This window comes from Diceros bicornis, chromosome 12, assembly GCF_020826845.1.
Source record: "Diceros bicornis minor isolate mBicDic1 chromosome 12, mDicBic1.mat.cur, whole genome shotgun sequence".
In the NCBI taxonomy this organism is placed as follows: Eukaryota; Metazoa; Chordata; class Mammalia; order Perissodactyla; family Rhinocerotidae; genus Diceros; species Diceros bicornis.
Window position 1 is genome coordinate 19,668,785 of NC_080751.1, and position 24,003 is coordinate 19,692,787.

The following is a 24,003-nucleotide window of genomic DNA, read 5'->3' on the forward strand; positions in this document are numbered from 1 at the left end:
CTGTAAATTACAGAAGACAATAGTGCCTACTGCAGACAGTTGTTGTGAGGATTAAATAAAGTTAGGCAGATAAAGTGCTTGGCACAATGTCTGGTGCTTAGCAGGCACCTGATAAATGCCAGCTGTTACTGTCACTCTGTGATTGTTTCCATATCTTGCTCCATGAGATTTTAACTAACCTTTGAGAGCTTGCTACTGTGTCATTTCTTCCAGGAAGTATTCCTTGATTCCGTCAATGTTTTTCACATCTTTCCTTACCACTTGGTGCCTCTCTTTAAATGCACCTTTGTGTATAGATCGGCTTCCCATCTTGCACTGTTGCCTGAGGAAGGGCTATGTCACATTCATTTTTGAATCCTTTTCTGGCACGTTTCTCAAAATTGCCTGATGATAAGAATTATCTGGGGTGCTAGTTAAACATACTGATTCCTTGGTCCCACCCTAAACCCAGAGAAGGGTCCTAGAAATTTGTATGTTTAAACAGCGCCCCAGTTGATTCTTATTATGAAATAAATTTAGGGATCTAGGGACTTATAACAGAGCCTGGCACAAGATAGACAAATGTTGATTTGTCATTCCACATAGCATATGTCCTCATTCGACACAGCAAATGTCTTCCTGACTCTATCTCCACTCAAAAATCAAAAAACAAAGCACAGAGTGCATTGGTTATCTATTGTTGCATGACAAATTACCCCAAAACTTAGCACCTTATAACAACAAATGCGTATAATCTCACAGAGTTTCTGAGCATCAGAAATCTGGGAGTGGCTTAACTAGATGGTTCCAGGTTCAGGGTCTGTCATGAGATTGGAGTCCAGCTGTCAGCCAGGGCTGCAGTCTCATCTAAAGACTCAACTGGGGGGAAGATCTACCTCCACGCTCACTCACGAGGTTGTTGTCAGGTCTTAGCTTTTCACTGGCTGTTGCTGGAGACTTTAGCTCCGCATCATATAGGCTTAGCTATAAGCTGCCCGAGTGACCTCACAACATGGTAGCTGACTTCATCATAAAACAACAACAGCAGCAACCCTGGTACAATGTGGGAGGGGACCACACAAGTGTGTGAATTATTGAGGACTGATTTGGAGGCCATCTTGGAGGCTGGCTACCATGCAGAACTTAAAATTTTCCTTTTTCCCTTTCAAAGACCTGGCAATGAATGGTACTTGAGGCTAACGATGAGGTTAGCCACAACGAAGAAGTTTTTGACCTTCAGAGTAGGGAGGTCCTGGATGACTCCTGGCATTGGAGTCAGGAGGCCATAATTGGGATGATCTATTGGCTGGGACCTCCATGGGGGAAATGGAATAATGGACATAGATGCAGTCCTGCAGGTTCTATGTACTGCAGATCTTGTTAGGGACTCCTTTGAAGGACTTGGTCCCTCATGTCAGTTTCTGCCAAAGGCTTCAGGAGAGCCCTCCTTCATCTGAGAAGCAGACATGCATCTGGGGCCCAATTTTGATAGCCTACCTCTGCAACAGAGTTAAAATCTGGAACTAAAAAAGATGTTTTATTTAAAAAAAAAAAAAAAAGGAAAGAAATTAAAAACAAAATCTGGAACTCCAATGATGTATTTTTTTTCAAACTTGTAGCCCCAAGGATATCAACAGCCTAGAAATGTTTTCTGTGATTAACGTCTACTGCCATGAGGGGCAGAGGTGCCTTGCCTCATCCTGCCTACAAGAAAGCCACTCTATCTGGGAGAATTTGCCACCCGAGGGAGCCCTCACCAGACAAAATCAAAAGAACTCAGTTGGAAAACACTTTTTTTGGCGGTGTCCCTCACCCCTAAATAATGTTCTTGGGCTATTTTAAATATATTTTCTTTCCTACTCCACTGGCAGAAATCACCCCAAAGGCGCTTTGAATTCTCATTTCTTCGTCATTTTATTCCGTAATTACGTTCTTTGGTTTAGACATGGAAGTTTTTAACCTCTTGGAGCTTTTATCAGCTATGCAATTCCCGTGATGCTCTAGCAAACACCACACAGAAACAGCTCAAAGCATCTCAGAGATCATTCAGTGAGCACTCTTATGTTGAGAAAGGAGTGAACAGATGCTCAAGAGAGAAGGCTACTAACCCAAGGGAACAGAGCTAGCTGATTTCGGAGCCCGGATTGGAATCCAGCTCTCCTGACTTTTAGCCCAGCCCTCCATCTCTGGCCGGCCACACCCACAGCACGTATTACTGCTTGTTCTCAATGTGCCCCTCTTTCCGTGCTCCTTGGCCCCAGGGCCCAGCCACAGTTCCTCCTGTCTGGCAAATTTACTAAATCAGCTTATTTTCTGCTTTCATCAGATTTGTTCTCTTGGCACACACTCTCATCCAGTGCCATGAAAAAAATCAAGGATTCCTGGAGGGTACCCAGAGCTGGCTCAGAATCCATCCCGCCTCCTTTTCCAATTACCTCTCCAGCACTCAAGCCAGCAATGCTTGATCGGCTTCCCAAAGCCCACTCAGCAGGTCATTTGGACTGCTCTCTGCCATTTCTCTCCACTTCCCTGAGTCCCTCTGGAGATGTGAAGGAAGATGCAGACAGGTACAGAGACATGCCCTCGTTCCTCATGGAAGCCCAAACACTTCAAAGATGTCAGTTCTTGCATTAATTTGATTGATTTAATGCCACCCCTAACAAATTCTTAATGGTTGACTAAACTATTCCTATGTTTATCTGAAAGAATAAACAGGTAATAGAAAAATACAAGAATTTTGTTGAAAAAGAAGTGTAATAAGAGGAAATTTGACCTATTAATATGGAAATATTATGAAGGTTTAAGAAGACAGCAGGGAATGAGTTTGAGCATAAAGTGTGCCCACTGTTGAGATCTGGATATATCTCAGCGTGAAGTCTGATAACTCAGTGGAAGCACCAATCTGGACTAGTTTACATGGGGGTGAGGGAGGGGAGAGATGTGGACAGAGATGGAGCTGACGCATGGTATCTGCCTCAGGTTCTGGTCTTCCTGACTAAGCCCCAGGTGACAGGGCTATAGGCAGTGGGACTCTGGAAAATGGGAGAACACAGGCAGTGCTGTTTGGGTGTTCCTGGTACAGAGTGGGGCAAAAAGGCCTTTTCTCCTTGTTTGAGAAACGTGACCTGGTTCTAACACAGTGAGGGCCACGTGGAATGTCACAATGCCCTGGCACCTTGCAGGCTCAGCTTCTGAAGCCCTGAGATGGGTCCTTTCCACTGACACAGTGCACTCTCAGAGGAAGTAGCATAACCAGGGCCCCAAAAGCCTTTATGGGAGGATGTTTTGAGGGATTGAGCAGAAGGGGAAGAATGAGAGAGGATTATTCAAGAACCTGAATGATAAATCCCCTAGAGACTCCCACAGAGAAGGGGCTGGAGTTTTCTGCATTATGCAGATGATGTCAGCAGTCAATTATATCATTATGTGAGCCTGTTGTACCCATAGGCATAGGGAAGCAGCATCTATATCACGAGTTCAATGCTCAAAGACAGGGATTTCGTGATTCATAGCCGTTGTCCTTCTAGTGTTCTGTGATACAGATTGTCCACTTTTATAGTTTCTTCTAAGGAAAAAAATTTTAAAAAGAGAAATATTCATTGCACTATAAAAAGTAATAAAATGTTAGAAAAACCCCAAATCCATCAAAATTGGGTTATGTATCTATTAGTTTCCTAGGGCTGCCATAACAAAGTACTACAAACTAGGTGGCTTTAAACAACAGAAATTTATTCTCTTACGGTTCTGGAGGCTAAAGTCTGAAATCAAAGAGTGAGCAGGGCCATGCTCCCTCTGCGTCTCTGAGTAGAATCCTTCCTTGCCTCTCCCTAGCTTCTGGTGGTAGTTTTCAATCCTTGGTGTTCCTTGGTTTGCAGCTGCACCACTCTCATCTCCGCCTCTTTCATCACATGGCGTTCTCCTCGTGTCTCTGTCTTCATATTGTGTTTTCCTCTTGTAAGAACACTAGTCTTATTGGATTAGAACCCATCCTAATGACCTCATCTTAACTCGATTATATCTGCAAAGACCCTACTACCAAATAAGGTTACATTCACAGGTACCAGGGGTTAGGATTTCAGCATATCTTTTTCCGGAGAACACAATTTAACCCATAAAAAGTATAATATAATACATTTATGTGTGATGGAATACTATGTTATTATCAAAAATGGGGCTGTGAAATGAATCTATGCTGTTAGAAGTCAGGATAGAAGGACAATGTTTACCCTTGGGGAAGGGAGATCACTGGAAAGAGCCATTTAGAGGGTTTCTGGGGTGCTAGTAATATTCTTTTTCTTGATCTGGTAGCTGGTCACATGGGTGTGTTCAGTTGGTAAAGATTCATCCACCTGAACACTTATGAAATGTGCACCTCTCTGAATCTATAGTATATTTCAATTGAAAGTTAATTAGGACACAGTGCTGTAAAAGTATATTGATTGACATGGAAAGATAGTCATGATATATTACTGAATGGAAAAACATCAGGTTACAAAACCACATTGCAATATGATTCCATTTGGAGGGGAAACATGTGCATATATCTAAAAAAGAAAATGCCTGAAGGGACAAAGCAAATTGCTAATCCTCAACTCAGAGTGAAAAGAAAATACAAATGTTTTTCCCTTCATTTCAATTATTTGTATTTTCTGATTTTTTTAATGAACTTATGTTATTTGTATAATATTTTAAACTTCAATGAGAAAAGGGTGAGTTAATAACGATGAATAGGAGATTCAACTGTTAGGGAAAATCATTAATTTAGATCTTTATCTCACACTATATTCTAAAATGCAATATGCAAGAATTAAAGAGTTAAATTCAAAAAATTAAAAACTGAAAGAAAATATTGGTAGAAATTTATGTGATTTCAGACTGTTGAAGGCTTTAAAACAAACAAACAAACAACAGAAAAATAGATGATATCCCAAAGGAGAAAATGGACAGATTTTTCTACATTAAAATTCAAAACATCTGAAAGTCAGGAAAATCATAAACAAAAGTAAGAGATAAATGTCAAACCAGGAAAATATTTATGACAAATGTTGCAAACAAAAGGTCAAGATCCTTAATGCCTGAAGCACTGTCACACCAAGGAAAAAACTAGTACTTCAAAGGAATAATGGGCAAAATACACAAATAGGCAATTAACAAAAAGAAATGTCATCTAAAAACAATAAGATACTATTTTGCCTCTCAAATTAGCCCAGATCACAAACTGTAAAAATTGAAATTGGATCAGTAGCTTAATTTAAAAATTCAAAGAAACACTCTAACTTTGGAAGAATCTCCAGCTTTCTCAGATTCTTCAGCCTTTACTGCATTCTACCCAGAGGTGCTTTGTAATAAATATGGGTTGTTTCAGTTGATTCTACATAACCATTTTTCCCTCTTCTGATTTTAGGTCTGTCTGACGTTTGCTTGAGGTTCAGCCAGAACAGCCATAGGCACAGGGCCAAGAAGATGACATCATTGGAAGTCAGGTGTGACAGTTCTGTGCTACCTGCACTTGTAGAGAAATGCACAGGAGAAGGATGAACTTGTTACCAACCAGGCTCATTTTGCCTGCCGCACAGTATACCGGTCACTGAGAGGACAAGTTTGCAGCAAAGAAAAGGTTTATTCACAAGGCAGCCAAGCAAGAAGACAGGATAACAAGGCTCAAATCCACTTCTCTGAAAATGGGGATTAGGGTTATTTATAGGATAAAGGGTAGTCTAAAGTGTGGGGATAGATGATTGGAGGTGAGGATAAGTGGGGTGACAGATGATCTTCTCAAGCATAGTCAAACTTCATGCTCTTCATAGGACATATGGTCTCAAAATGGCGGTATTAGCATGAGGTGAGGGTGGAGTTTTTGGCCCCCTAATGTCAAAGGGTCACCTATCAGGCATTCATACAGGCCCAGTTGATGAGTCGTTGGTCTTAACTGGCCTGAACTAGACAAGGAGTGATCTCTCAGTTCCGGAAAAATAACTTAAGCACTCGTTACCATGGTAACCCAAGCATCAGAGATGTTATCTGTAGGGTGGGCTTTAGTAATACGTTATCTACTTTTACAGGCAACTCACTGAGTATACTTAAAGCAAGTTGGCCTCCAGTTTCAAACTCATATTACACTTTAAAATGTGTAATTAATCTTTTGCATGGTTTACTGAGTAAGTTACAAAACTACCTTATATTCAGATAGTTTTCAAGTTGTGGCGGGGGGCGGGGGACGGGGGTGCAAGGAGACATGATACACAAGGCAAAGCCCCAGAAGCACTTTAATCACTGGCAAAAAGCCAGACTGTAGAGATACAGCTGACCTAATGAAACCACTTTCAATGTTAATTAACCCAGAGAGGAAGTGGGGGAGGAGGATGAGAGGAGTGGGAATATGGAGACAAAGGACACGTAGGTGAAGAAGACGAGAAGCCATCGCTCAGCCAGAGGGTTTGAGAAGAGGTGAAGTGGCTCAGGCAGAAATGCCACGTTGTATGGCACCTTCTTCTCTTTGACTCCTTGGTCTCCTCCTCAGCTTTTTCCAGATGATACCACCTCATCCATGCTCAGGTGTGTGTCCAGAGCTCATGCTCACTTGCAGCTCCTTGCTCGCTCGCTCTCTCTCTTTCTCTCACCCCACCCTCCGCATCAAATACTGTTCTCAAGAACAAGGCGATATATATACATATAACGTTTACTTAGGCATAGTACATGAAGTATATAGTTTCAAGGTCTTTAAGTTTTGTCTCTATAAGTAACGTGTTGTAAAAAAAAAATTTCAAGCCGTATTAAGTATAGAAAACAAACATTCTCACACTTACCTTTATCCTTAATCCCATTATTAGCAGTTCGGTATAGATATTTTCCTAAATATAGAGTATCTTAAAATAACTTATACAGAATTCATTAATGTGATATTAGCATATGTTAATGTATTTTTTTAACAAATAGAGAGGATAGACTATAAAGTCACAGATGTTCAAAATACCTACCTCACTGCCAGAACATTAATTTAACATTCTAATTGTGTACATTGTTTGTTAGAATACTCTCTGTGTATGTGTATCAAAGAAACTAAGTAGAAGACTAAACAATTCATGCTTTGGTAGAATTTCAACCTCAGATTATTTTCCCTGAGGAGATTGTCTGTTGGAACCCATGAAGACAAGACAATAACACAGTTATTCTGCATCTCAGTCATACTTAGGGAGGAAATGGGTGGGCCTTGGGCCTGCTGGAGGAAGGCACTTCTTGGGGTACGTGGAAGGGAGGCATGGAGAGGCCATATGGAAGATCCAGTGGTGGAAATGAACTGCCTTGGTCTTAAAGAAGCAAGATGATTGTGTGGCCAGATCCTTCCTCCACTTTTCTGACTGATGACCGGGGCAGCTGTGAGAAAAGCCTTGGCAGTGTGTTGGAGCCCCAGAGTCTAGGCAGCAGGCCTCAGAGCCACCTCTAGTCAGGAAAGCAACCAGAACTGGCCCTTTGCACCCAATATAGGGGAGAAATGCATTTTGGGATTGGAGGCAACGGCAGAGAAGAGAGGCTTCTAGTGGGAGTCTCAGGGTTTCATGGTTTAAGCAGTGAGAGCCACAGAGCTTAGCTACACATCCTGGAGGAACCAGGTCCCGTAACAGTGGGGAGTCCTCCAGCCTCAAGGGGGTGTATCTGACTTCTGACTCCATTAGATAGACAGGGGCACACTGAACTGGGCTTTGGGTACAAAAGTATCTTGGGGGTTCCTGGATTTATTCCTGAAATGTAATGTACAGACATGAAGGAAATTCTCATAAGGGGTTGACATGTAGGCTCAGTGACATTTACTCTGAATAGTAAAAGGAATGTGACCTCATTTTGTACAAATCAGGGAGATTATGCATATATACTTTCATTAAACAAAAGTATATATACCTTATGTTCTGTTCTGCAGTTTGCTTTGCTCACTTATCAATGTGACATCCTTTCCACGCCATTACATATATGATAGATTTACCTCATCCTTTTTAGTTGCTGTACTGTCTTCCATTGTACAGATATACCACAATTTCTTGATATAATCCCCTACTAATAGATATTTATATTGTTTCCAGTTTTTCGCTATTACAAACTGTGCCTCCACACCTCGCCTTCTCTAACATGAGGTGTTACCAGTCGTTTTACAAAGAGTGCTTTCAATTTCTTATGGTGATAAAACTAGGAGCCTCGAGGTTGACCCTCTGTAGTCAAATCTTAGCAACTCGATAGTGAGGGGGAGAGGTGTGTGGGGTGCAGACTGACCCTTCCTCAAACCCCAAAAACTAGGAAATGAGTCAGCTCCTTGCTGTACGAATCACCCTGCACTATCCTCTAAACTCCTGGGCTTCTCTGCACCGTCTCCCCATTCTGCCAGGCTGCTGGGTGAGGCTGTGAAGGGCATATCCTGTACAAAGCACCCAGAAAAAGAGGCACGTGGAGGCTGAAGCCCTGCCCATGTGCCTTGTGCCAAGCTGATGATCCTCCTGTGGCCTAAGTCCACCCAGAGGAAGGGGCACTTTTTTCTAGTTTGCACAAAGGCATGCTAAACACTAGCAATGGCCCAGATTCTGTCTGCTGGATCAATCCTTGGTCCTTAAACGTCTGTTTTATCAATTCAGCATGCTAGTTGATGATTATTTGTATTCTCGCATTCTACATTCAGTTGAGTGAAAAGGCTCCAGCACTATGCTGGAAGCCTAAAGTTCTGGGTTCAGATTTCTACCTTGCTGTTACCTGTGTGATGATGTACAACTTGCTTACCTTCTCTGGGATTCAGCTTTGTCATAATCTCTAAGGTCCCTTCAAGCTCTAAAATTACATGATTCCTTGTGGCATCAAGTTAGAGGTATTGTCTACACTGTCAAATTTGTTCTGAACAAATGAGATGATCCCTCTGGGCTTTGAGACCGTGGCCCCCACCATTGAATGGGTGCGGGAGAAGCTGAAAAGCTCACCTTGGACAATGTCAACAATACTCTCACTGAAGCCAGTCACCTTTGCTCCCACATCCTTCAGACCCTGGTGTATGTCCCTGAAGATATCCTGTGGTTGCCAAGGGATCCCATTCTGCTCCAGCTCCCAAAACTTCCAGTGGTAGTGCTCAACTTTTTTTTGCAGCTGGAAGATGATTTGGGTAGATTTCTGGTTCTTCTTCTCGAAGACCTATTTGATGTGAGTGGCCTACTGCTCGTCTGCCCTGTTGGCAAGCTTCAGCCACTCGTCAATGTTGTCCCCTGGGCTGTTTGTACAGCCTTGATCTGTTATGTAAGCTTCAGAATCTTCTGGTGCACGTGAGCAGTAGCAGCCTTTGTGCACTGAGCATCTGGTGTTCCATCCATGGAGTCTGTGTGGATGCTGCCATCAGTGCTAGTGGCCACTGCACTGAAAGTCTGGGCAATGCTGCTTACTTCCAACCACTCCATCCACTCCTGGTTGACGTGGAGCAGCAACACAAGCTATTTCCATCACTGCTGAGCCGGCAGAAGCATCAATCAGAGAGGAAGACCTGGGCTGGCCTGCTTGTATAAGAGCTGCCATCTTTTGGCCAGATTTCTTTTTGATTTGGTGACTTTCCTTTGGGGTCTCTGGCTTGCCCTGCCCACTGTCACCGACTAGGTGCCTCGAGAAACTCAAAGGTGGGTTTGGAAGCAATTTACTGTTTTTCTAAGTTGTTTCTTTTCTTTTTGTATGTTAAGGAGATGTAACCACCAGCCATCCTGAAACTGACCAACCCTCACCACAATAGCTATGCCCACAACCTTTGCCTTATTTTTAATGCAAAGATTTCTCCAGGAGCTTAGGCCTCATTATGTGGAAGCATGTTCTCCAACTGAGCCTGTGCAAGCGAATACCCACCTCTCCCTTTTGAATATTCATTCCCTATCTGAAATAAAAGTTTCTACTTCCCTTTGTGCAGGGATGCCACAACTTTGGAAATGATTCCTCATGGCCTCCTATTTGCTGCAAATACACTTTACTTTGTGAGACAACTTCCACTGGTCTTATTTAACTCACCAGGAGGCAAGCCCACTTATTTTGGTAACACTGCTATTAAAGCTCGTCCTTCTCTTCATCTTGGGTGGCAGGATCTGCTGCAGGACTCAATTCAGAGCTGTGGGGTGGGTGAAGACATCATCAATCTCAGTACATGAATTCTTGTTTTCTGGATCCATTTCAGGCTCTGGGTCTGCCTGAATTTGCTGCACATTGTGTGGAGATACTGATGACCTCTTGCGCTTGTGCTAAAAGAGATGCTTCGAGCCTTGGCCAATCACAGTAATGTTCTCCAAAGCATCATGGATCATTTTAACAATGGGTGTTCTGATTCTGTCTGATTTGTGGCCTCTGCATCTGCAATGACAACTATCATTTTCTTGACACTATTTTTCCTTTCTCTCTCTTCCCCTCATTAAGGAGGGGTTGCAACTAAGCCACCCTTCTCTGACATGGGACATGGGACGAATGGTCCAGCCCCTCCACCCCACCCCTCACAAACACACCTTTTGGTTCTTTACAACATGATTGTATCTTTGATGCTAACTATCACCATGAAAACTTTGATCTGACTCAATGAAACAACAAGTAATCTTCTGCTAATGTCTCATCTGTGTCATTGTGTGACTAGACTATACTTGGAGTCAGTAACAGGAAACAACAAGCCACACTAATTGTAAAATTCTTTGGATCTGTTTTTGATTCCATGCTACTGATGTGGTAAAGTAATGGAAAGTGAACTGAATATAGGTTTGGCTCTGACTTTGTTACTAACTAGCTGTGTGGCCTTGAAAATGCTACTTTACCTTTCTGGTTGTCAATTTCCTTGCTCATTCAAAAAATATCATTTGAGTACCCTCCAACAGCAAATGCTGTGCTAATCATAGGTAAAGAAAACATGGCCCAGACCCCTTTGTTGGTGGGGAACACAAACAGAAATAAAGAAAGGAAAGGAAAGGGAAGGGAAGGAAAGGGAAGGGGAGGGGAGGGGAGGGGAGGGGAGGGGAGGGAAGGAAAGGAAAGGAAGAAGGAAGGAAGGAAGGAAGGAAGGAAGAAAGAGAAAAAAAGGAAGGAAGGGAGGATGAGAGAAACAAGTAAATATGTAATCACAAATTGTAATAGAAAAACGAAAATTTTTCAAACATTTTCGTTAGCCATAGAACTATCTATTCAAAGCAAATGTAACATGGCAGCCCATAACCTGCAGAACACTACATGACTGACTGGGTTGATCTCCACCTTTCTCACATATGGCGCTCTGCCCTTGATCATCCCGTGCCTGCCACTGTGGCCTTCTCATTCCTCCCGGATCATGCTAACCTCACTCCCAACTTAGGACCTTGGCCCTTGCTGCTCCCTCTTCTTGGAACACTGTCTCCACATCCTCAGATGGCCTGTTCCTTCATTTCATTCATATCTTTGCTCAAATGTCACCTCAGAAAAGATACTTCTGGTAACTCCACCCAAAATAATTCTGTGTCCCCCAGTGCTCTCGTACCTTATCTTGCTTTTTCTTTTCTAATTGTTTTTTTTAGCATTTACTTCTAGAAATCATATGCTTATTCTCTATCCCATGAATGTAAATTCCATGGCAAGGAGTTTGTCTTATTAATTTCTAAGTCCTTATCTAGGCCTGACACAGAGTAGGAGCTCATTTAATATTTGTTAAATGAACATGAGGGAAACTAAACTAATGTGGAGCTGGTTTTGTTGAAACATTGGGGTAGGAAGCTAAGTCCTGCACCATCTTTTCCCTCCCTGTGTAGCACCTGAGGACACTTGCAGGTCTAACACTGTAGGAGTCCATGAATCCTTTCATCAGGAAAGAGATCTTACATGTTAAAACTTCATTCATTATTTATTTTTTTAATTCCAAAAAACATGCACTTTGTTCTAAGACTTATGCTGTGTGCCTGGATTCAAAGACACAAGTAGCATTATCAATTCTGTCTTGGAGTTCACGGTCTGCTTATGAAACAGATTAATCACAATTATGATGATGTGACAGAGGAGCTAGGGAGACACAGAAGATAGAGTAACTGCCTGCAGAACATTTCAAATTCCTCATCTATAAAAGGGATATTTACTTCTCAACTCCAAATTTTGTCATGATAATGAAATGAGAAAATGGATATGAAATTCCTTGAAATACTGCATAACATCTTCAAATGCCCAATATTGGCATGGTTATTCAAAGTTAAGTGGGACTTCAGCAAAATGGCAGAGTAAGGAACTCCAAAATTATGCCCCTCCACAAGAAGCATTGAAGGCATGCCTCAGCACACACACAGAACCCATTGGCAAAGGCTAGAAGAATTTTTGGTTCCAGGTGTTTAAAGAAATCTCTGTCCAATCATTAGGTGACCAATAAACTAACACAACAGAAACTTAAGTTGCCACATGTAACAAAGAATACAAACTTTACAGAACTAGTTTAGAAAAGTCACTAACAAACAAAGACCAAAACTACAGCAAGCAACAACAACAATAAATCCTAGGGAGAGAGGAGAATCTGATTTCCAGAGTCACCCACTTAATATTCAATGTGCAGTTTTCAACAAAAAATTACAAAGGACACAAAGAAACAATAAACTGGGAAATATAAAAGCAATCAATTGAAACAGTACCTGAGGAAGTCCAGATGTTGAACTTACTAGACAAGGATTTTAAGTCAGCTATTTAAAATATGTTCAAAGAACTAAAGGAAGCCATGGAGAAAGAACTAAAGAAAATCAGAACAACATCTCATCAAATGGAGAATATTCTGGAGTTGAAATGTACAATAACTGAAATGAAAAATTCAGTAGATTGGCTCAACAGCAGATTCAAACAGGCACAAAAAGAATCATTGGGCTTAAAGAAAAGTTGATTGAGGTTGTCCAGTCTGCGGAACAGAAAAATAAAGGAATAAGGAAAAATCAACAGAGCCTGAGACCTGTGAGAACACCATCAAGCATATCAACGTACGCATAAGGGAAGTCCCAGAGGAGAGGAGTGAAAGAAAGGGGTAGAAAGAATATTTGAAGAAACAATGGCCAAAAACTTCCCAAATTTGATTTAAAAAAATATAAAAACATTAATCTACACATCCAAGAAGCTCAATGAGCTCCAAGTAGGATCGATTCAAAGAGATCCACATGGAGATTCCTTATAATCAAACTGTTAAAAGTCAAAGACAAAGAGAGAATTTTGAAAGCAGCAGCCAAGAAGCAACTCATACAAGGATATTCAATAAGATTAAGAGCTGGTTTCTCAACAGAAGCTGTGGAAGCCAGAAGGCAGTGGGATGACATATTCTAAGTGATGAAAGAAAAAAAACATGAACAAAAATGAACACAACATACCCAAACTTATGGGATGCAGTGAAAGTAGTGCTTAGAGGGAAATTTATAGCTGTAAGTACCTACATTAAAAGTAATAAAGATTTCAAATCCATAGCCTAACCTCTCAATTTAAGAAACCAGAAAAGAACAAACTAAATTTAAAGCAAGAAAAAGGAAATAATAAATATTATAATAGAAATAAACAAAATAGAGAATAGAAAAACAATACAGAGAATCAATGAAATGAAAAGTTGGTTATTTTAAAAGATCAACAAAATTGATAAACCTTTAGCTAGACTGACCAAGAAAAGAAAAAGAGATAAATAATAAAATCAGACATGAAATTACTAAAATTAGTAAAGTCAGGAATGAAAATTACTAAAACCAGGAATGAAAGAGGGTATATTACTACCGACCTTACAGAAACAAAATGGATTGTAGGGGACGGCTCTGTGGCCTAGTGGTTAAGTTTGGTGCACTCTGCTTTGGCGGCCTGGGTTCATGGGTTTGGATCCCAGGCATGGACCTATACCACACATCACCCATGCTGTGGCGGTGACCCACATACAAAGTAGGGGAAGACTGGCACAGACATTAGCCATTAGCTCAGGGCGAATCTTCCTCACAAAAAAAAAAAAAAAGATTGTAAAGGAATACTATGTACAATTTTATGTCAACAAATTAGATAACCTACATGAAACAAACAATTTCCTAGAAAAATACCAATTACCAAAACTGACCCAAGAAAAAACAGAAAATCTGAATAGATTTAAAACAAGTATAAAGATTGATTCAGTAATCAAAAAATTTCCAACAAAGAAAAGCTTAGAACCAGATTGGCTTCACTGGTGAAGTCTATATCAAATGTTTAAAGAAGAATGAACACGAATCCTTCTCAAACTCTTTCAAAAAAATAGAATTGGAGTGAAAACATCCTACCTCATTCTATGAGACCAGTATTGCCCTGATACAAAAACCAAAGATATCATAAGAAAAGGAAACTATAAACCAATATCCCTGATTAATATAGACGCCAAAACCCTCAGCAAAATGCAATCAAACCAAATCCAGCAACATATACAAAGGATTATATCATTTGGATTATGTCATGACCCAGTGGGATTTACCCCTGACATGCTAACTCAATTTATAAAAATCAATAAATAAAACATATCATATTAATAGAATAAAGGGCAAAAACCACATGATTCTCTCAACTGATGCAGAAAAAAATCTGAAAAAATACAATGCTCTTTCATAATAAAAATGCTCAACAAACTAGGAATAGAGGGAACCTCCTCAACTTTATAAAGGACATCTATGAAAAACCCAAAGCTAACATCACACTTAAGGTAAAAGTCTAAAGTTTTCACCCTAAGACCAGGAACAAGACAAAGATGTCTACTCTCATATTTCTAGTCAATATTGTACTGGAAATTTTAGCCAATCCAATTAGGAAAGAAAAAAAAATCCAAAAATAAAATTAAGAAAACAACTCCATTTGCAATAGCATCAAAAAGATAAAATGCTTAGGAGTAAATTTAATCAAGGTAGTGTAATACTTGTACACTGAAAACTACAAAACACTGTTGAAAGAAATTAAAGAAGACTCAAATAAGTGGAAAGATGTCCCGTGTTAATAGATTAGAAGACAATATTATTAAGATGGCAATACTCCCCAAGGTAGTCTACAGATTCAATGCAACCCCTATCAAATTCCAACTGCCTTTAGTAACGCACCATTATTGTAGCAAAGGCTGACTAATACAGCAGGTACCCAAGAGAACTGAAAATACATGTTCACTCGTAAAACTGTACATGAATGTTCATAACAGCATTATTCATACTAGCCAAAAACATCCAAATGTCCATCAACCAATGAAAGGATAACACAAAATGTGGTATATCCATACAATGGAATATTATTCAGCCAAAAAAAGAAATGAAATAATTTCTCTTGCTGAAAGAGCAAAACACGCTAAAACATGAATAAACCTTGAAAACATTATGCTAAGTGACACAGAAAGCACAAAAGGCCAAGCACAAAAGGACACATATTGTATGATTTCATTTTTTTGAAATATTCAAAATAGATAAATCCATAGAGACAGAAAGCAGAGTGGTGGTTGCCAGAGTTTGGGGGTGGGGGGAAATGGGGAGTGACTGCTTAATGGTTACCAGGTTTTCTTTTGAGATGATGAAAATGTTTTGGAACTTGATATAACTGGTGATTGCACAACACTACGTGACATTATATTGTTGCTGTCCCCAGCACTATACCTACCATCTTTGTGGGTCTTCATACTCTTGTTTCTCCTGTGAAAAAGAAAGGTTTCCATCTTTAGCTATGTTCCATTCTAGTAACTGCCTTAGACAAGACAGGAAACGATTGTACCAAGGTCCTCTGGCTATGGGCCAAATTCCATTTAATTCAGTTCAAGTGTTTTTAAGTGCTTCTCTCCCTAGCTAAAGGAGAAATTAACTTGTTTAACCATTTGTTATTGTTTTTCTTGTAGCCTTACTTCTAGGAAAATGAACTCTTAGGTTCTATCACAAATGCCAAGTCCTGTCCTAAGCCTGGGCTGAGGGTTTGGTCACAAGGCATAACCAGCGTTTTCCTGGGGCACAAAGGCCTGCTCAGTGGAATCTTTGTGGAAAGGACTGAGACCCAGTTCAAAGGTCAGCAATCAACAGGAAAAAGCTTCAGCAAAAGTAGTTAGTAGATTTTTAAAAAATCCCCTGTAATCTTTGATTCATTCAGTTTCACACCCCTGCCCCATAGATTTTTCAGATTAAAAGAAAAAAACAAACAACAGCAACCAGCATTAAATGGTTCTCACTGAGCTGGGAGCATTCACAGTCAAGATTTTACCTGTACACAGTGGCTTTGCCTGAGGTGCACAAGTTATTTCTGGAAATGGAGGAGACTAACTCCCAAGGGGAGAATCCAGGTCCTTCCACAGAGTTCTCTTCCTCCATGACCCGGTCACTCTCTGGGACCAGACTCCATGCCTTGCCAAGAAGGGAGCACATGTTCGTTGAGTACCTACTATGTGTCAACACTGTATATACATTATTCATTTAATCCTCACAACAACTTTATAAGGTAGGTCCTGTCGTTAGTTCCACTTTACACTGGAAAAAAAAAAAGAAGTAATATCCTAAAGTCACACAGGTAGTAAATAGCAGAGCCAGAATTCAACTCATGTTTCCAGAACTTGAAATTTATGCCGTTTCCATTCTGGTGAGGCAAACTGATTTGGAGAAGAATAGGGCAAGAGGCAGGACTGAATATGGCCTCCCAGCCCAAAGGTTTCTTTGGGAGGATTAAGAGGCTTCCTGAGGCTTTTTTTTTTTTTTTTTTTTACCTCTATAAACATGATTTTAAATATAAGCTGTGCATCAGATTCACCCGAGGAACATTTTCACTATACACATACCTGGGATACACCCCCTGGAAGTTCTGGTTAGGAAGAAAATGAAATATGTTAATATTTTCTTGTAATTCCTAGAAAAGATAGCAAATAAAAATAGTGAGAGAATTAATAAAACTCAAAAGAAATGTATTGAATTAAAAAGATAGACCTTAATTAGTTTGGGGCCAAGTTATTGGCTCTTAAAGACATCAGAAAATCTCAGTAGGATGCCATTTTGTTTTCTCGTTTGTAATCCTTGAATCAGTCAAGGTCGTCTGGGTCTCCATCAACAGCTGAATTCAGAGCTGTTCTTTTTCCTGTCCTCAATTCAGTTCCTTTTTTTTGAATGCCTGCTATTTGAAAGGCTGCATTTTTTAAAAGTCACATCAAGAAGAAAAGGTTAAATTCAACAATAAATTTAACAAACATTTATTGACTGCTTGATGTATGCAAAGCCCCATGCCAGGCAACACAGGTCTTAAAGGAGAAAAGGGGAGAAAGGAAGGGAGGGCTTTTCAGGAAAAGGAAATAGCTTATCTAACAGTGAAAAAACAAACAAAGCCAAAACCAAGCTCATTTTAAGCCTCAGGGCCTGTGCAGTAGATTGCATTGTTAGTGATTATTTGTTCATACTTGTCCATAGGTAGAGTATACTTTGCTAACTCCACTGGCCCTGCCCCTCCTCAGCTGACTTGGGCTTGGTCAGATGACTTGCTTTGGCCAATGGAATGTGAATGAATATACTCTGTATGACCACTTGCATGGTTTGGCTCCACCTTCTGAGCTCCTGCTTTCCACTTGAGAATGTGTCCCAGAGGTGGCTGCTCCTTTAATCTTGCTCCCAAAATGAGTAGACAGAGAGAGCAGACCCGGATCTTTCCTACATGATGGAGTCAAGTCCAGCAAAGGCCGGCAGCATTAAGCAAAGCCACAGCCATAGACCCATGAGTGAAAACATAAATGTTGGTGGTTTCAGCCACTGAGTTTGGAGGTTGTTAGTAATGCACCATTATTGCAGCAAAGGCTGACGAATACAGCCTGTGATGGTTTACAAAGACTAGAATCATGAACTGCTGGAGTATCTAGAGATACTCCTAGAGATACTGTCTAGTTCAGCACTGGTATGAGTTTGCCAGGGCTGCTGTGACAAAGTACCACAAACTGTGGATTAAAAAACAGAAATTTATTGTCTTACAGTTTGGGAGGCTAGAAATCCAAAATCAAAGTGTAGTTGGAGTTGGTTCCTGCTGAGAGCTGTGAGGAAGAATCTGTTCCATGTCTCTTTCCAAATCTGGTGGTGTGCTGGCAATCTCTGACATTCCTTGGCTTGTAGAAGCATCATCCCAATTTCTCCCTTCATCTTCACGTGCCTTTCTCCTTGTGTGCATGTCTGTACCCAAATTTTTTAATAAGCATGAAATCTTTTAAAAGGACACCAGTCTTATTGGATTAGCGGCCCATTCTACTCCAGTATTACTTCATCTTACCAAGCTAATTACATCTGTAATGACTCTATTTCCAAATAAAGGCACATTCTGAGGTACTGGGAATTAGGAGTTCAACATAAGAATTTGGGGGGATGCAGTTCAATCCATAACAGTGCTTTTTATACTTGTGCTCCTTGTACCAGGGGAAGCCCAGAAACCAAACATCCTTATGGCTTACCTTCCCCGCCTTGGGCCACTGGCCCCTATTGTACTGATTCTCACTTTGAGAGGAGAGGGTTGTCCATCGTGTGGTTGTGTGTTTGAGCCTTAAGCCTACAAACCTCGTAAGTTCTGGAATCAAGATGAGAATCCAGGTATCTTGATATTAGAACATTTCCCCTATTCCATTCTGCCTTTTTAATGGTCTGTGATTCAGGGAGGCAGCCAAAGCAAACAGAATAAAGTAAATAAGCAGTTAGTGCTAGGAAAACAATAAACAACAATCATCTGTATTCAAAATCACCCATCAACCTCACCCATCATTACCAAGGCAAAGTGTCAAAGGGCATGAAATCTCTGAAAGAAATGAACAAGATCAGTGGTAGAGGATAGCTTTAGCAGTCAAAAAAGGGACATAAATATGGTTGTACGGGAGATTTTTTAAAATATGAAAGTAAAGCTTTATAAACTTGACAAAGTGTATCATTTTATGGAAATTACAAAAATTGACTCAAGAAGAGGTAGAAATCACAGTAATTACAGAGAAATGAAAAAGTAGCTAAACGTCTCCTCCTATAAAACGTACCAAACCCAGATTTACGCAAAAAGTCTATTGAACTGTTGAGGAACAGATGATGGAAATTTCACCGTATATTTTCCCATCGCCCTTACGAGCAAAGATCAAAAACCTTTAATAAATATTAGCAAAATTGGATACAGCAGAAGAATCATGACCAGGATTTATTCCAGGAATACAAGCATGGTTCAACATTAGAAATAATTATGTAATGCATTACACTAATAGACGAAAGGTGAAGAAGTATACTTACTAGATGCTAAAACATTTGATAAATTCAAAACCATCCTTTTTTTTAACTCTTTATAAGCTATGAATAAAAGTAAACTTACTTAACTAGAAATCTATTGTACAGAAGAAAGCAGACCCAGTAATCGATGAAACTTCATGTCATATATTCTAAATGTTAGCATCTCAGCAAAGAATTACTTAATATTTTAGTCCTCTGGACCAACTTTGAGATCTCTTTATAGGTCTTCAGTATTTGACTCCCCTGGAAAAGATGCTGTGTTGCCTTCTCAAATACTGTCCTGGATAAATATCACATGTGTTATCAACGCCCTTTTTAAATGGACCTTAAAGTTTCTACACTATGACACAAGGACCGCTTTGATCTTCCCTTGTAGGACCATGGGTCTTATGTCCCCTACTGGATATCATGAGACCCCCTTCTTCCTTGCTTACCACAAAGCAATTCTTAAAGAGCTCTTAGTTTATGCTTACATTATAAAAAAGACCCTGTGATTTTAATGTGTATAGGACTGAATTATTGTGTTTGTCTCCTTCATTTCTTCCTCTACACAACTCTTTAGATAAAGGACAAAAGTTTTGTTTATAAAATGCTAACTCTGTGGGCTTTTTTTTCTATAATGACAGCAAGTCCCATAATTCATGGTGAAACATTAGAAGCAACCCCATTAAAATCAGGAACAAGATGAGGATACTGGCTGTCACTTCCATCATTCAACACTGTCCTGGGAGTTCTAGCTAATTTAATGCAAGAAGAAAAATAAATGAAATGCAAATATTGGAAAAGAATAAACACAGCTGCCATAGTTTGCAGATGATATCATTGTTTAACTAGAAAATCTCTTAAAATATATTGAAATAAATACTAAAACTAATTTAAGACAGTCCATTAAATTGGTCCCATAAAAGATCAGCACAGGAAAATTAAGTTGTTTTCTTATTCACAGCAATAGCAATAACCAATTAGAAAATGCAAAGGAAAAAAATATATTCCATTCACAAAGGCAACAATAATTATGAAGTACTTAAAAATAAAACTGACAAGAAATATGCAAGGGCTTATTAAGAAAACCATAATACTAAATGACATAAAAGAAGAAACAAGTAGATGGAGGAGCTGGTATGCTTCTGGATGAGCCTGAATTTTGTAAACATGTTAGCAGTCCCCAAATTAAATTATAAATTGAGTGCATTCCAATTAAAATCTGAATAGAATTCCTTATTGAATTTGACAAACTGATTCTCGACTTCTGCAAGAATAGCCATGGCAGTTCTGAAAAAGAACAAGGAAGGTTGTGGTAGGCAGCTTCTAAGATGACCCCCAATGATCCTTGTCTCCTAGTATTCATGCCCTTTACAATCCCCTCCCCTCGAGCATTGGCTAGTCCTCGTGTCTCACTTCTAGTACATAGGATATGGCAAAAGTGACGATCTGTCACTTCTGAGAGTAGGTTGAAAAAGACTGTGGCTCTGTCTCGGGCACCCTCTCTTTCTCTCTCATTTGATCTAGAGCCAACGTGCTGCCCTATGGGAAGGCTCATGTGGCAAGGAACTGATGTCTCTGGCCAATACCCAGTGAGGGCGTAAGGCCTGCCACCAGCTATGTGAGTGAGCTTGGAAGTGAATCCTCCCCAGTTGAGCACTGAGATAACCACAGCCCCATATGACACTTTGATTGCAGTCTTATGAGAGATCCTAACCCAGATGCCCCAGCTAAGCTATGCTCAGTTTTCTGATCCATAGAGATTGAGTGAGAAATGTGTTTGTTGTTTTGTGTAATTTTTATGCAACAATCAATAATTAATACACCCATAAACATTCAATTCCTCTAACCACCACCATCTCAACCTCATTCAACTTCCACTGAAACTTAAAACAGAGAAGAGATGAGTCATGAGGGTCTGTGGATTCAAGGTCCCACTGGAGTTAGGCTCCTCAGGACTCCTACTCTTACTCCCAGGTAACCAAATTGAGGAGTTTTGTGTGGAAAAGCAGATATATTCACCCAAGGAATGGCTTAAGGGCTGTCTTACCCTCACAGGGCAATCATTAACTTCCTGTGTTCACAACCACTCGGGGTGTGGCCTTCAGCCTCATGGCTCAGCAACCTGATTTTTGTGCCAAACGAGGACTGATCAATCTCTTTAGAGTGGACTCATTAGTCAAGCATGTGACACTGAAGAATAAAATCACATTTCCATTTACAAATTTGAGAAGAGAACTCTAACGCTCATGGGATCTTGAATACGCAGATCGCCATGACTCATCTGTTCTCTCTGGGTAAGTTTCTTGGGCAGCAATGGAAGCTGAATAAGGTTAGGGAGTTGGTTAAAGGAGTCAAATTAAACATTAATTCAATTAATTATCGATTGCTACATAAAAATGACCCAAACTTGGCAGCTTAAAGCAACAACTTTGAAACTTTAAAGTGCTTCAGAACCTAAAATGCTTACCATAGGATCTGGCAGCTCTCAGCAAACAGCGGCTATTGTACTCATCCATCATCTGTGTCCTCACCAGTGCTTAGGGGCAAGAGGAGCAGCATGGAGTCTTGGACAGAACATGAGCCTTGGAATCAGACAAATGCAAGTCCAAGTTCCTGTGCTGCCATTTGTTATCCGTAGTTTCAACTTCCACTGCAGGAAGGGGAGCAGCGCTTTCTTTCCCTCAGAGGTACTTGAGAAAGTAAGTGGATGCATAGTAGAGGTATTTGAAATCATCTAGAGAAATCCAAGAATTATCAACACAAATACACCATCACAAAGCTGGATGGCAAAAACATTTTAGAACCAGGGATTGCAAACTTGAATGTCTGTGTGGAAGGCAATGTAAATCAGTGAAGCTGTAAGGGGCAGATAAAACTAGACGTGAGTGTCGTCTAAGTTCTTCCGGTCTTCCAGGGGGGGTAGAAGGCTTCAGTGCTTCTGTCCATACTGGCTGCTTGGTAAATCAAGCAGTTGTGCCATGGCCCATATGCTGTGGCCTGCAAGATGCTCCAAGCTTGCCAGCCACCAGCTGACAGGGTCCCCGGGAAACATGGGAAATGACAGGATAGGAGTGTGGGAACAGAGGCTGAGCTGTCCTGCCATAGAGAGTAGAGAGAGTGGTCTGAGTGATTGTGCTACAGTGGCTTCATCATCTTTGGTATGGTAAAAATCAAGACTATGTATTTATTTTAATGTTTGTGTGTTGTGAGGAATAATTATGTTACTTAAAATGGGGGTTTTTTGATGATCAATCTGGCATGCACCCAGTATAACACCGTGGAGAGGTGTGTGAAAGTGAGAGTTGTGTTATACTCGCAGGTCCTAGAAGAGGGAGGCACAGGATGCCACACAGGGGACCCCGCTGGTGGAGGACCAAGGGAGTGGACTCAACCAAGGAGCTAAGGAGCCAAGAAAGGGTGAGGACCCATGGGCAAGGGGCTTTATTGGGGGTCAGGGTGAAGGACACAAGCAAAAGTTATGAGGAATTTCACTGGTGCGATTGAATGCCACTAGGTCACAGTCGGGGGAGAGCAAGAAGGGGAATTTGTGGCAGGTGCCAGCCCTCTCACACTGGTGCACCTGGTCTGTGTGTGAGGATGCTGAGGCATCAGGAATACAGTTTGGTAGGGTTTTTTGGGTTTTTTTGCAATAAAATCTCTTGATATCCATGAACTTATGGAAAGGAAAGTACTAATTTTCATTTTTTTAGGGAAGTTGGTGATAAATGTCCACTATAGTGGCCGTAGTGATATCACTGACCGTAGGAAAACAAGAAGATACAGATCTGCTGGAAAAGTATCAGCATCTACTACAAGAGTTAGAAGTTATTTTAAGAAGACTGTGTCTAATTTTCCATGTCCAACTGCAGAAGGTGCTTTTACTTATTACTCCATGAAGTATGACTTTTCATTTAGATCAAATGACCATTCTTCTCAGTTCATTTAACTCTGCTTTAATTCAAAGTTTTCTTGGTGTGTGCAAATGACGCAATAGCTTTTAGTGTATTGGCTCTATTTATAAAAAAATTTTACATGAACATTTTATATTGGTGTCATCAAATGATTCTAATTGAAAGTCAGTTGAGCTGATTCCAATAATGGTTTGATCGCTTTTTTTCAACACTCATAGCATCATAGTAAAGCTTCTGGACGTTCATTCTGGCAAAGGTAAACATTTGATATTATAGTAAATGCTATTATAAATTCAAGTAATAAGTTTAATATGGAAGATAAAATTATTTGGTGTGTGTGTATGTTGATAATCTGAATTTCAAGGAAGCACAGTATTGTGGTAAAAACTATGTTTTTATTAAATTAAGAAACTTATGGAGCAGACTCCTATCTAAAATTAGTTTTGTTGTAGATATAATTCATAAGTATACTCAAGCTTTCAGTAGTCTATGAAACCAAACAGAAGCTGCAGTTGTCAACATTTATAAATATTATAAATAAATGTAGAATAACAACTAAACATTTTTAAAAATTAAGATATGGTTAAATACAAAAAAAAATTCTTTAGCTTGCCAGAATGTGTTATCTCTATTTACCTTCTGTTATCAATCAGATTTTGGAAATGATTGTGTCTTTGAAGAACAAATTTGTAAATTAAAGTGTCTTATGATTGCATTAAAATTTTTTAATAGGTCCTCTAAATTTTGGTTGCATTTTGAGCATGAACAATTTAAAATCTTCAATTAAAGTATTCAATGACTTTAACAGTGTAGGGGATCAAAATTGCACACACCAAAATGTGTCTCTTTGGCTTGATTATTTTTAAGGACAAGAGACTCTGGAAGAAGCTTTGATCTTCTCCCTAACTGACTAAAAGAATTTA

At 40.0% G+C, this 24,003-nt stretch overlaps 1 pseudogene; it reads right to left on the reverse strand.

Moving 5' to 3' along the window:
- Positions 1 to 8,793: 8,793 nt before the first annotated feature.
- Positions 8,794 to 16,328, reverse strand: LOC131412282 (transmembrane and coiled-coil domains protein 1-like; annotated as a pseudogene).
- Positions 16,329 to 24,003: the final 7,675 nt, after the last annotated feature.